The sequence below is a fragment of the Falco cherrug genome, chromosome Z (assembly GCF_023634085.1).
Source record: "Falco cherrug isolate bFalChe1 chromosome Z, bFalChe1.pri, whole genome shotgun sequence".
Taxonomy (NCBI): Eukaryota; Metazoa; Chordata; class Aves; order Falconiformes; family Falconidae; genus Falco; species Falco cherrug.
Window position 1 is genome coordinate 45,585,887 of NC_073720.1, and position 10,138 is coordinate 45,596,024.

The 10,138-nt window shown below is 41.3% G+C and overlaps 1 long non-coding RNA gene across 1 annotated transcript; it reads left to right on the top strand.

Annotated features, from left to right (window-relative positions):
- The first annotated feature begins 619 nt into the window (after positions 1 to 619).
- Positions 620 to 8,046, top strand: LOC129734781 (uncharacterized). Its single transcript, XR_008730387.1, has 2 exons — positions 620 to 758; positions 5,355 to 8,046. It is a non-coding gene; the product is annotated as an uncharacterized LOC129734781 (long non-coding RNA).
- The last annotated feature ends 2,092 nt before the right edge of the window (positions 8,047 to 10,138 follow it).

The following is a 10,138-nucleotide window of genomic DNA, read 5'->3' on the forward strand; positions in this document are numbered from 1 at the left end:
TATATATACATGCTCTGTATGTTATATACTCTACCTATATATGATATATCTATAGTATAATTACAGTTATATTGTAGATTATACAATATAATCAGCTTCTAACATACATGGAGAGAAATGGTTGTGTGACATGCATATTTCAGACCAAACCTTGGGAACGTTGAATAGTTTTCTGGTTTAGAATTCTATGTTCTATCAAATTGTTATAACTGGGTAATTCACCATGTGATGGCACTTGTTTCAAACTCAGAAACCTTAGGCTGCTAAGAGAACACTGAAAAATCATAACTTGCATCCATAGCAAAACCTGAATTCAGTGGCATTCACCTCTGATTCTTTGTGAGTTGCCCACACAAACAAGGAAGAAGAAGTTAAGTAGGAAAATGTGCTTGGCCAAGACTATAATATTTCTCTTGAAAAATTTCTGGATACATATGAAAGGATTCTCTTCATAAATGCCACTTCATTGAAAAAGATAGAAGCAGTAGGAAGGCACTTAAAGGGGGAAGTTTGACTTGCTATTTTTCATGTAATGGAAAGGTTAAAATCCTCAGTAATAATGAGGAAAGCTGTTTAAAGTTGTTAATCTTTTCCTTTATGCTTTGATTCAGGCACTCTACATGTTAATATTTGTGGACACCAGTAAAAGTAAAATTCTATCTAGTGACTGAAAAAGCCAAAGATGTGGAATCTGTTTGCACCTGGAGACCCTGATGTCCAGAACATCAAACTATTCTGCCACCCTTAGCTCAAGAAAGGTAAAAGTTTAGGCCTTTTTGCAGTGCTGCAGTGTTTTCTCTGCATGGTTAGGTGTTTAGACCATGGTGGTAGGTTCAGTGTGGTGATAGTTTTTTCATCTTGTACATGAAGTCTTAGCCTCTAACATGAGAACAGACAGCTGTTTCCTGGTAGTCTTGAGGGTGATGTGTTGGGGGTGGGGGTGGGGAATCATGGTAAGAAAATAATTTTAGAAAGTTTAAGGGAGTGTAAAAAAAATAGAATGAGATATTTTTATTTTACTCGCCTTACCATAGAAATCCCAAGGCTCACCTTAGTAGAAACCATCATGTTTAAGACTCAGAGCAAGCAATAAAACCTTCCGTAATTGAGTTACTGTAGTTTAATCATGTCACCAGTTTAGCTTTTGTTGTTTCATTCCTTCAGAGGCAAAAAGTGGGTATCCAGAACCACTGGGAAACTGCAGTGAGTCTGTTCCTCCCAGTAGCGGAGAACTTCCATTTTTAGCCTTGCAGGATTACAGGGTAACAGACATGAAGTCTGTGATACGTGTCTGGCTCTACCTTTTGTTTTTGTTCAGGCAGGGAACTGGGAATTAACTAGAAAAGATTACAGCTACCCAGTAGCTTGGTTTGGGTGAGCTGCGATGGTAGCCACTGTGCAGCTGTGGCCTCTTCACAGCTGCAGAGGCTGCAGCTGATCTAGGGTGCAACCTGGAATTTCTTCATTCTCGGCTTTATGCTGGCACAGTCATAGGGAAAAACTGCAAATCTGAAAGGGAAAGATGTAAAGGGATCTTTCCAAAAATGGTGTGTCCTCTGCAGAGAAGAAGGGTGATGTCCTTGGTTAAAAGTTGGTATTGGTGAGCGTACAGTTGAAGACTATACCATAATGCATTTACACCAGTGGAGCATTGGTAATGCTGTAATTTTGTAACTTTTGAGTGGTTTTATAACTAATATTTCTAGTGCAGCTTTTGACAATGTGCTTTTTGAAAACTTTTAAATAAAACCAAAATCCAAAAGGAATTCTGTTACTCCAAAGTGATTGATTCCCACATGGATCATCATGGACTTTTAGAACCACAATTTCTATTACTTGACTGATTGGGGTGGCTAATAGCAGGAAGCAGTACAATCACTTCTGTGGGCCAGGCAGTTAGGGGAAGAAAGGATGTACTTGCTAGTAGGTGTCACAGAATCTGATTGAAAACAAGAGTGCTGGCATTTGTGAATTCTTGGTTCTATTCTACATTCTGGGGACAGTGTTAGTATAATTAACACAATGGATCATTATGCCCTGGCTATGTTGCGTCTGTCTCTTGGAGTCTGCTCTGCTTTTTCATTTCTTCTTGTTACCCCAAGCTCTTTGGCTTGTTTCCAAGCTAACGAGCTTCCTCAAGTGTAGTGCATGGGCACCATGAACGACTATTGATGGTACAAGGGGCAGAATTCTCAGCTCTCAGTTCTGGTGCCACAGCAGCTCCTGGGGGTCAGGACCAGAAATTGCATGAGAAGTCCCGAACTGCCCTACAGCTCCTTTTGTAATTGGGATGCTCAGTTCATTTGTGGGAAGGATGCACACACAGTCTGGTGGTGGACATGGAGAAAGTGTGTGAGGTCAAGGTCATCTTCTGTTTCAGTGAAGTGCTCAGAAAATCATGATGGTACTTTCTAGGAGATGTATATGGAGCATGGATAAAACACAGTTTGTAAAACTTTGTAACTTGGCCAAGGTTTTCTGAAGGCTAGTACTGGGCATGACTCTGACAGTCTGATCCTTTGCAGTAAGGTAACTTCTTTTCCCATCCTCAGGATCTCTCCCAAAGCATGCAGACAAAATAGGTTCTCAGTGAAATGGCTGTAAGAACAAGGAGGAAGGCAGATTGCACCCCTTTAACCCAACATTCAGAACAGCTGTACTATTTTAGCTGAAATTTACCAGAAAAAATTCAGCCTGACGCAGACACTCAGCATGGAAAATTTCAGCTTGAGCATTTAGAGTTTGGCTAAGTTATAAACAACTGAAAGCAGGGCCCTATAATGGAAAGTGTTAAGCAAGCTCAGCTATTGCTGGAAGTAAGAGCAGTGTGTATAATACAAGTACAGACGTACTTGCATTTGTATACATGTACAGATGTATATGTATTTGTATGCATAAGCAGATACAGAGTACCCAGGATGATAGAGTAAGTATCAATGGCTTACTTGTATGATAGCATTACTGATCGGGCACAAAGCAATGAATGAAGTACAGAAGCCAGTCTGTAAGCACATTTGGTTTTGAATTTTAAGCTCTGCAGGGGCAGTTCAGCAGAGGTGCTGCAACTGTAACACAGGAGAACTCCTTACCTGCTGGAGGCAATGAAGCTGCTTCTTTTAGACCAGATCAAAGGAAATATTTAAAGATTGCTGAGCAGGGGTTTGGCCAGTGTCTCAGTATTTAAGTGCACTCGCTTGCTGTAAGGCTGTGGAGAATTAAGCTCTGGAGGTGATACTGAAGCAATGGAGTAGCAACTGCGGAAAAGTTTGCCCTTTGCCTGTTCTTTCTGTAGTTCATTCTCACCAGCCATGCAACATAGTTCCTGTGCTTGGGGGAGGAAAGGATGTGAGTTTTTTGTATGCAGTAAACTTGTCTGGTTTACTTCTCTGGATTATAATGGAAAATCATATTTTAAACACTCAATGATTTTGGCTTAACTAAACAAGGAGTGACAGAACCAACAATATTCTTTAGGAAAATTGTGGGAAGGACTTTTTGTCATCTCTCTATGCAGTAAAAATAGCTGTAATATGTTTGCATCAGCAGTTTCTCCTCTTGAAAGCTGTGTTTAGATGGCATAGACTTTTTGCTATTTCTCTTTGGTGTGGTATGCACATACTGTAGTAATCCATTTTTTCATCAGGTTGTTGCTAATAATGAGCCACCTAAGCTCTGAAAACCTCCCTCTGCTCTTAGCTGCAGAAGAATGCTTAAAGGATTTAGGGATGTCAGTCATCATCTTGTTTTTTAGCAGGAGTGTGTGTATGTGTGCACAGGGACGAGGGGAAGAGAGCCTGAGCCAGAGTTCAGAAATTACACTCTGTGTGTGGTCTGAGGTTATTTCTCATTTCATGAAATGCACGTTTCATTCCTGGCTCAGGCAAAACTTGCACGTCACTGAATAAGTCCCTTATCCAGTTTCCAAAACACTGAAAAGATTTGAAAGGGCTCTGTGGGTGGACTGCTACTATCAGCAAAAGCAAATAAGCTAACCTATTTAGCTAAGCATTTTTTAATACTTAAACAGAATAACCTTCAGCAACACTTGAACAGTTGTGGCCAACCAAGGGAAGAGCAGGGAAAAAAGCCACAGAAGTTTAAGCAGTCACACCTTAATTAACATTAATGTTCTTGTCTGTGAATTATAGCTCTTGGTCTGTAAAGGTGCTGTCTGATCAGTCCAGGGAGAGCACTGGGGAATGATTAAATGAACTGATTGTGCTGCTAGGAGTCCCCTGTGATGTGTTGGTCGTAGTTTATTCAGCATTTCACCTTCCTTTAATCAAATGTGGTGCTAAATCATTATAGTCACCCCCAAAAAGATTAATCCAAAGACTCCTTGTGTCAAGCTATTTTGGTGTCCAACATAAGTAAATGGTTCGACCTGTGGATGTCCAGCAGCAAAGCATTATTGTAGCAAATGCTAACTCTGTGCTAAATCTCAGCATCTGAAATAAATTAGTTTAGTTTATGGCAGGAAAACAAACAACAAACAAAAAGCCAAAACTAGGAAAAAAATTCCCAGAATGCAGTCAGGATGCTAATGAACCAAACCAGCAACTATGGGTGAAACTCAAATGACAGGACAGCACCAGGGAGCCTTACAAAATGTTACTATACATCTAATTGGAAATTACTCAGCCAGAATAGGGCTGAGTACTCAAAATTCTATTTTCAGTCCAGTATTCAGTGATCAGAATATCACTGATCTTGATAGATTTACTCCAAATTAGCAGTGGAGCCAAGACCCCAACTGTCTGACCCATGTATTTACAGGATTAACTTTGTTACTGCTCTGAGATAAATCAAGATGTAAGAAACTCTTTTAAAGTGAATCTCAGACAGAAATCTTAGAGCCTGAGAGATCGGGATCTGTGAAAGCCTAGGCAGGGTAAAGCACAGTAATGTAATTTGGTTGAGGCATCCTGTGACAGGTACAAAGCAATGATCTCCTTGCCCTGGGTAGCACAGTGTGGACCTACACCTCTCAGAGGTCTAGCAAAGTGCAGAGCTAAAGGCCTTTTCCCGAGGAGAGAGGTTCAGGCTTCATTGTGGCATGAGAGAGGAAATCATCAGGCTCTACATGGAGGATTTTGCTGAGACCTTTGCAACCCAGAATGCAGCTTTGAATGCTTCTCACTTGCCAGTGCCAGTGTTTAATTAAGTCCCAAGGGTCTCACATTCTGAGTAAAGAGTGGAGAAATGAACGTTGCCGAGAAGCTGTTGAATCACAAGCAAGAGGGAGGAGGCATTTGACGTTTTTGCTTCCTTCATGATGTTAGCAATTCTTACTTGCTTAGTGCAGGCCAAAGACTGATGAATTGCCAAAGTCGTGTTGTATGTTGTCTTTGCAGGGTGCGCGGAGCTGGAAGCAACAGGTGACACTGTGCAGTTCTTGTCTGTGTTCACAGCCCAGTGCCACAAGACCTCCCTCATCACATCTTCCACATGGGAAGGAGGAGGCAGGCTCAGCCTTCCCTTTGACGTTGGATCTGCATCTGTCCCTAGTTACTTTTTCCCCATGGGGAAACTGAGACACAAGGGAGGTAAATGTCTGTGGTGGACCCAGGTTGCTGTGGACCTAATCTGAGAAACTGTGCTTCCTTTCTTAGGTGGTGTATCACCCTGCAGCAGATCTTCTGCTGGGCTGGTTGACAGATCTGCCCAAACGGTGAGCACTGGATGGGGGTGTGACATGAAGCACGTTGTGCAGTCAGGGATGGATGGTATGGAATTCTCCAAAGCATGTGCAGTTACAATCTAGACAGGTTAGTGAACATAGGCCCAGAAAAGATAAATGTGTTGAACCATGCAAATTAAAAGTTAAGAGTAAACAAATCTGGACAGTGGAACAACTGAGCTGATGGGGAAGTGTGAGATGTGAAGAAATTTTTTCGATTAACTACAGTCCTGTCACAAATGGTCCAGGGAGAGTTCTGAGCAGCAGCGTACCCATGCACTACGGAAGTCATTATATGTTTCCCTTGCCCTTGGGTAACAGCAGTTGATGTCCACATTTTCAGCAGCTCCAAAGCTGAAATTTGTCTTGTGTTATTGTTTATTTAGCCTGACTATTTCTGGACAAGGTGTTAGCCCCTCATTCGTTTGTGCTTAATGCACAGCAGCAAGGCCAGCTGCTGAATATGGGGCTTTTCTCAGCAGTTGTCTGCATTAACGTCTGGCTACTGAGACAAAGTTGTGCTGCCAGACCTCCACGACACTGTCCAGACAAGGCTTTCCCAGAGCTGGATGAGCCTAGGAAAAAAAAACACCAAAGCCAAAACCCTCTTTGAGAAATCAATGCCAGTTTCAAATACCACACTGTAAAGTGCTTCTGCTTGTGAAGCTAGCAATCAGAGAACGTCTGCCTGGACAAGGGCTCTGAACCAACTCCTGTTACAGGACCTGACCCTGTGTTCTTGGTGGTAAGTGACCACATTACTCTTTGGGGCCTGTGGGTGTCAAAGACAAGACGCATGTGAGAAAAGTCACCAGCTGAAAGCAGGCACATGTTTTGCACACTAGAGGTAGTTTAGTAGCCCAAGCCTGTTTCTGATTAAAATAAGAGTCCTTCAGATGAATGGAATGTAAACCACATACCAATTATTGGAATCCCATAAAGGAAACTCCCTTTTCCATCTGCCTATCCATCCATCCGCCCACCCACACAAGTACAGTGTCTCAGAAATATCCCTCTGTAGAAATGAGGGAGAAATTCAGTGCTTGCTTCCTTTTTCCTTACCTCCCAGGTGCTGGATGACAACTGAAGAGATGAAATTGCAGTGAAGCCACTTAAACACTTATCAAAGAAATGGACCTACTAATTAAAAGGATAGTATTTCCTGGCACCAAGACAAAATACACAAAGCTGAATCTCAAGGCCTTCCTCAAACAAACTGTGTGGGAATGTGGCTGTGTGAGGGCTGCAGGAACAAGCCGTAGAGTAAGACCCACTCAAAGGGAAAGAGTTAGATCAGCACACTCATTAGAAAAAAATACTAAGGCATGCATATAGCTGTTTCAGTTGCCAAATCTCTTATTGCTTTGCATTCCCATTGGACTTTTTATTGAGGCTTTTCCATGTAACTGATTACAGTAATTAATGTTCCCATCAATCCTGTGAGGCAGAAGGTGTTTCTCCCAGGTCAGCTGTGCATTGTAAGTATTACAGTATCTATTTTACAGATTGTAAAACCAAGACACAAAGTTCAGAGACAGCAAATCAGTGCTGAACTATGGTAGAGTCCCATTCCTGACTCTGACCACAATACACACAGTTTCTCCTAAGTATACACTAATCTCAAACACACTGCTTAAATGAGCAGACCTTCCCCATATAAATGAAGGCAATATATCTGCTTTGGTGAGCAGTCTCTACTGCTAACATCTGTTACCCCACATAAAGAATTTAGATCCAGGATAAAGGTAGTACTACAACATGCTCTTTATGTTCCTACTATAATTGCAGGACAGTTCAGTCTCAATGCAAAAAGCAGACTTTGTATAGATGGAAGAAGTTTTAAATGTTAATAATTTAGTTAAGAGTTGGCTCTACAGTGGTATTATGGTCTAGTTCATGGTAACTTTTTTGATACTCTGCTGGCCTCTAGAGGGGTAATTTATACACGAGCTGAAGCAGTAACCTAGGGGTTTTAAGCAATACTGTCTGCTCTTCAGTCCTCTTGCCAGGTAGTTCTTTTTTATTTTGCAAGGCATTTAAGTAGTGAAGCTTTGTAGGTCTTTGGAAACACTTTTTTTCACTTCCATGGTTTTCCCTCTCCCTGGGCAATGGATGTAAGATACGTTTCTTCTGCTCAAATAAGGGTAGAATATCCTGGCAATAAATGCCTCAGCCCTGAGGAAAATGTGCAAGAGGTGTGAGTAAGAGAGAGAAATGCAGAAAAGAGAATACAGCATTTTATGTATAACATTTATCCGTAATTAAAAAGCTCCTAAACACTGACAATTCTTCTCATGAATCCCATCATGCTCACTGAAAGCCATTAACTGCATTATGAAACAAAACAAAGCAAAACAAAACAAGAACCCAAACAAAACCAAAAAAAACCCAACATGCCTTTGAAATCCCCGAGAGACAGCACATCTTGCTTGGCTTTTTCTGCTGTCTGCTTCTGTACTCGCTGCAAGGGCTTGTTATATTCCATACTTCATTCCCTGGTCCTACCTTTTTTTCCGGGATATATGTATTAAATCTGAGGAAAACGCTGAACAGAAAGGTTGACCCTTTTCTGCAAAGGGGAGATAATGGTCTGTAAGCAGTAACTGCTTCCAGAGGGTGTTGTGGCTTTGTTCGATATTAAGTACATACATTCTTAGTGCTTAAAGTGTGCTTTTCTGTAACTTCAGAGCATAGCAGGCATCTTGGTACATCTATGTGAAGGCCTGAGTTACTGTTCCAAAGTCCTGTATACCCTTTTTGCAGCAGCAACAGCATACATCCTCCAGATCCTCAGTTCCATCCTGGCCATTTGCCTCCATTCTTGGTGGCTGGTTCTCTCCCTGTTGAAATGTCTCTTTTGTCTCCTCAGGAAATCTCCATTACCACCCTACTGGCAGTTTTCCACTTGGAGTGAGGTCAGCTTTCTGGACCCCAACCCAAACTGAGTTTTAATTCCTCTGTGCTTAATGATGTGATAATTGAAGACTATGCTTGCATTAGCTTCTCCTTTCCTCTTTGAGGTGACTATCAGGAGCTTTCGGTGTAGGGAGGAACCTCATCTGGAGACCATCCTGATGTCAATGCTATTTTAACATTTTAGTTGACATATTTGTTGACCAGTTTCTCCCACAAAGTCCTTTGCACCATTTAAACACATATGGCAAATATTATTGGATGCATCAAAATGTCAAATAAGGCCTCTGCAGCACGATACACATCTGTCATAGGATTTCCTTCTGTTCAGCCTTGTTCTAGTAAAACACTGAAGGAAGGAAAAGCTGTAATAATCAAGATTTGCAGCTGTAATCTACAGTAAAACTCATTTTGACTTCAGGAGGGCTAGGCTTCTAGTCTCCTGTGGAAAACCAAAAGATTGCACGCCACTCCAGCATACCTCTCTCCTGTGGAAAGATTTCATCTCCTTCCTTCTCTGTGCTGTTGTTCTGCAGATGTGTCATCAAAGTACCACAAATTGAGTTATTTATCAGAATTTACATATACTTTTCAGCGCATACCAGAAGCTATCAGGTAAAAAGACTGAAATATAGTGTAGTGACATACAAACATTTGGTGATAACTTTTAAAATTAAAATCTGAGTGACTGCTGGTGCTTGATGTGTCCTGCCTGAGAAGCCAGACAAAATGGCCTGTATAAAGCTAATCTTCATGAGAGTGTGTATTTACTAAGTACAATTATCAAAGATCATAGTGAATCCATGCAGTTTGTATGTGTTATTAGTAAAGAAGTCTCCAAATGGAAAATAAATGAAACAAAGGACATTCTGACTGTTTGATTCAATTAAGAAAATTAATGGAGCTGTGCCTTGCTGCAGAGTTCCAATGTTGTTTTGCAGGCTTGGTTAGTGAGTGGTGTGCAAAAGAAAGCAATCAAAAAGCAGTGATTGGCTGACGTGGCCTTAAAATGTGCACTAGAAATTACTGGATTAGTGGCGACGGTAACTACAGATGCCAGGGAACTGCAACAGCAACATGTCATCTGTGCAGCAAATAACTGGGGTCACAGTGAAAGCACAAAGACCACATTCAGAGACTGTGTCCTTTTGTTGTGTGAAGCAGCCTCAAATGCAAATGCTTATTTGGTTCAAACAAACCTTGAAGAAACTGCTGAAAATTGGAACAAATTCAAAAAATATGCAGTTCAGTGGGAGCCTTTCAGGAAGGCAATGCCAGGTTATTTTGGATTCATCAGGTTGCAGGTGACAGACAGCACAGAGCTGGCTGAAAATGTAGCAGTTCTGCAGTTCCTACATGGCACAACAAGAATCAATGTCTTATTAAATGAGAGATAAAACGGAGCTTCATATAACCTCTGTGCTTCCTCTAATTCAGCTGCTAGACTGTCACAGACAACTGAGAGGGAAGAATATGCAAAAAATATTGGTGCTATGAGTAACTTAAATGGGAAATCCATCTCTTTCTCTTGGGTGTTATTACAGT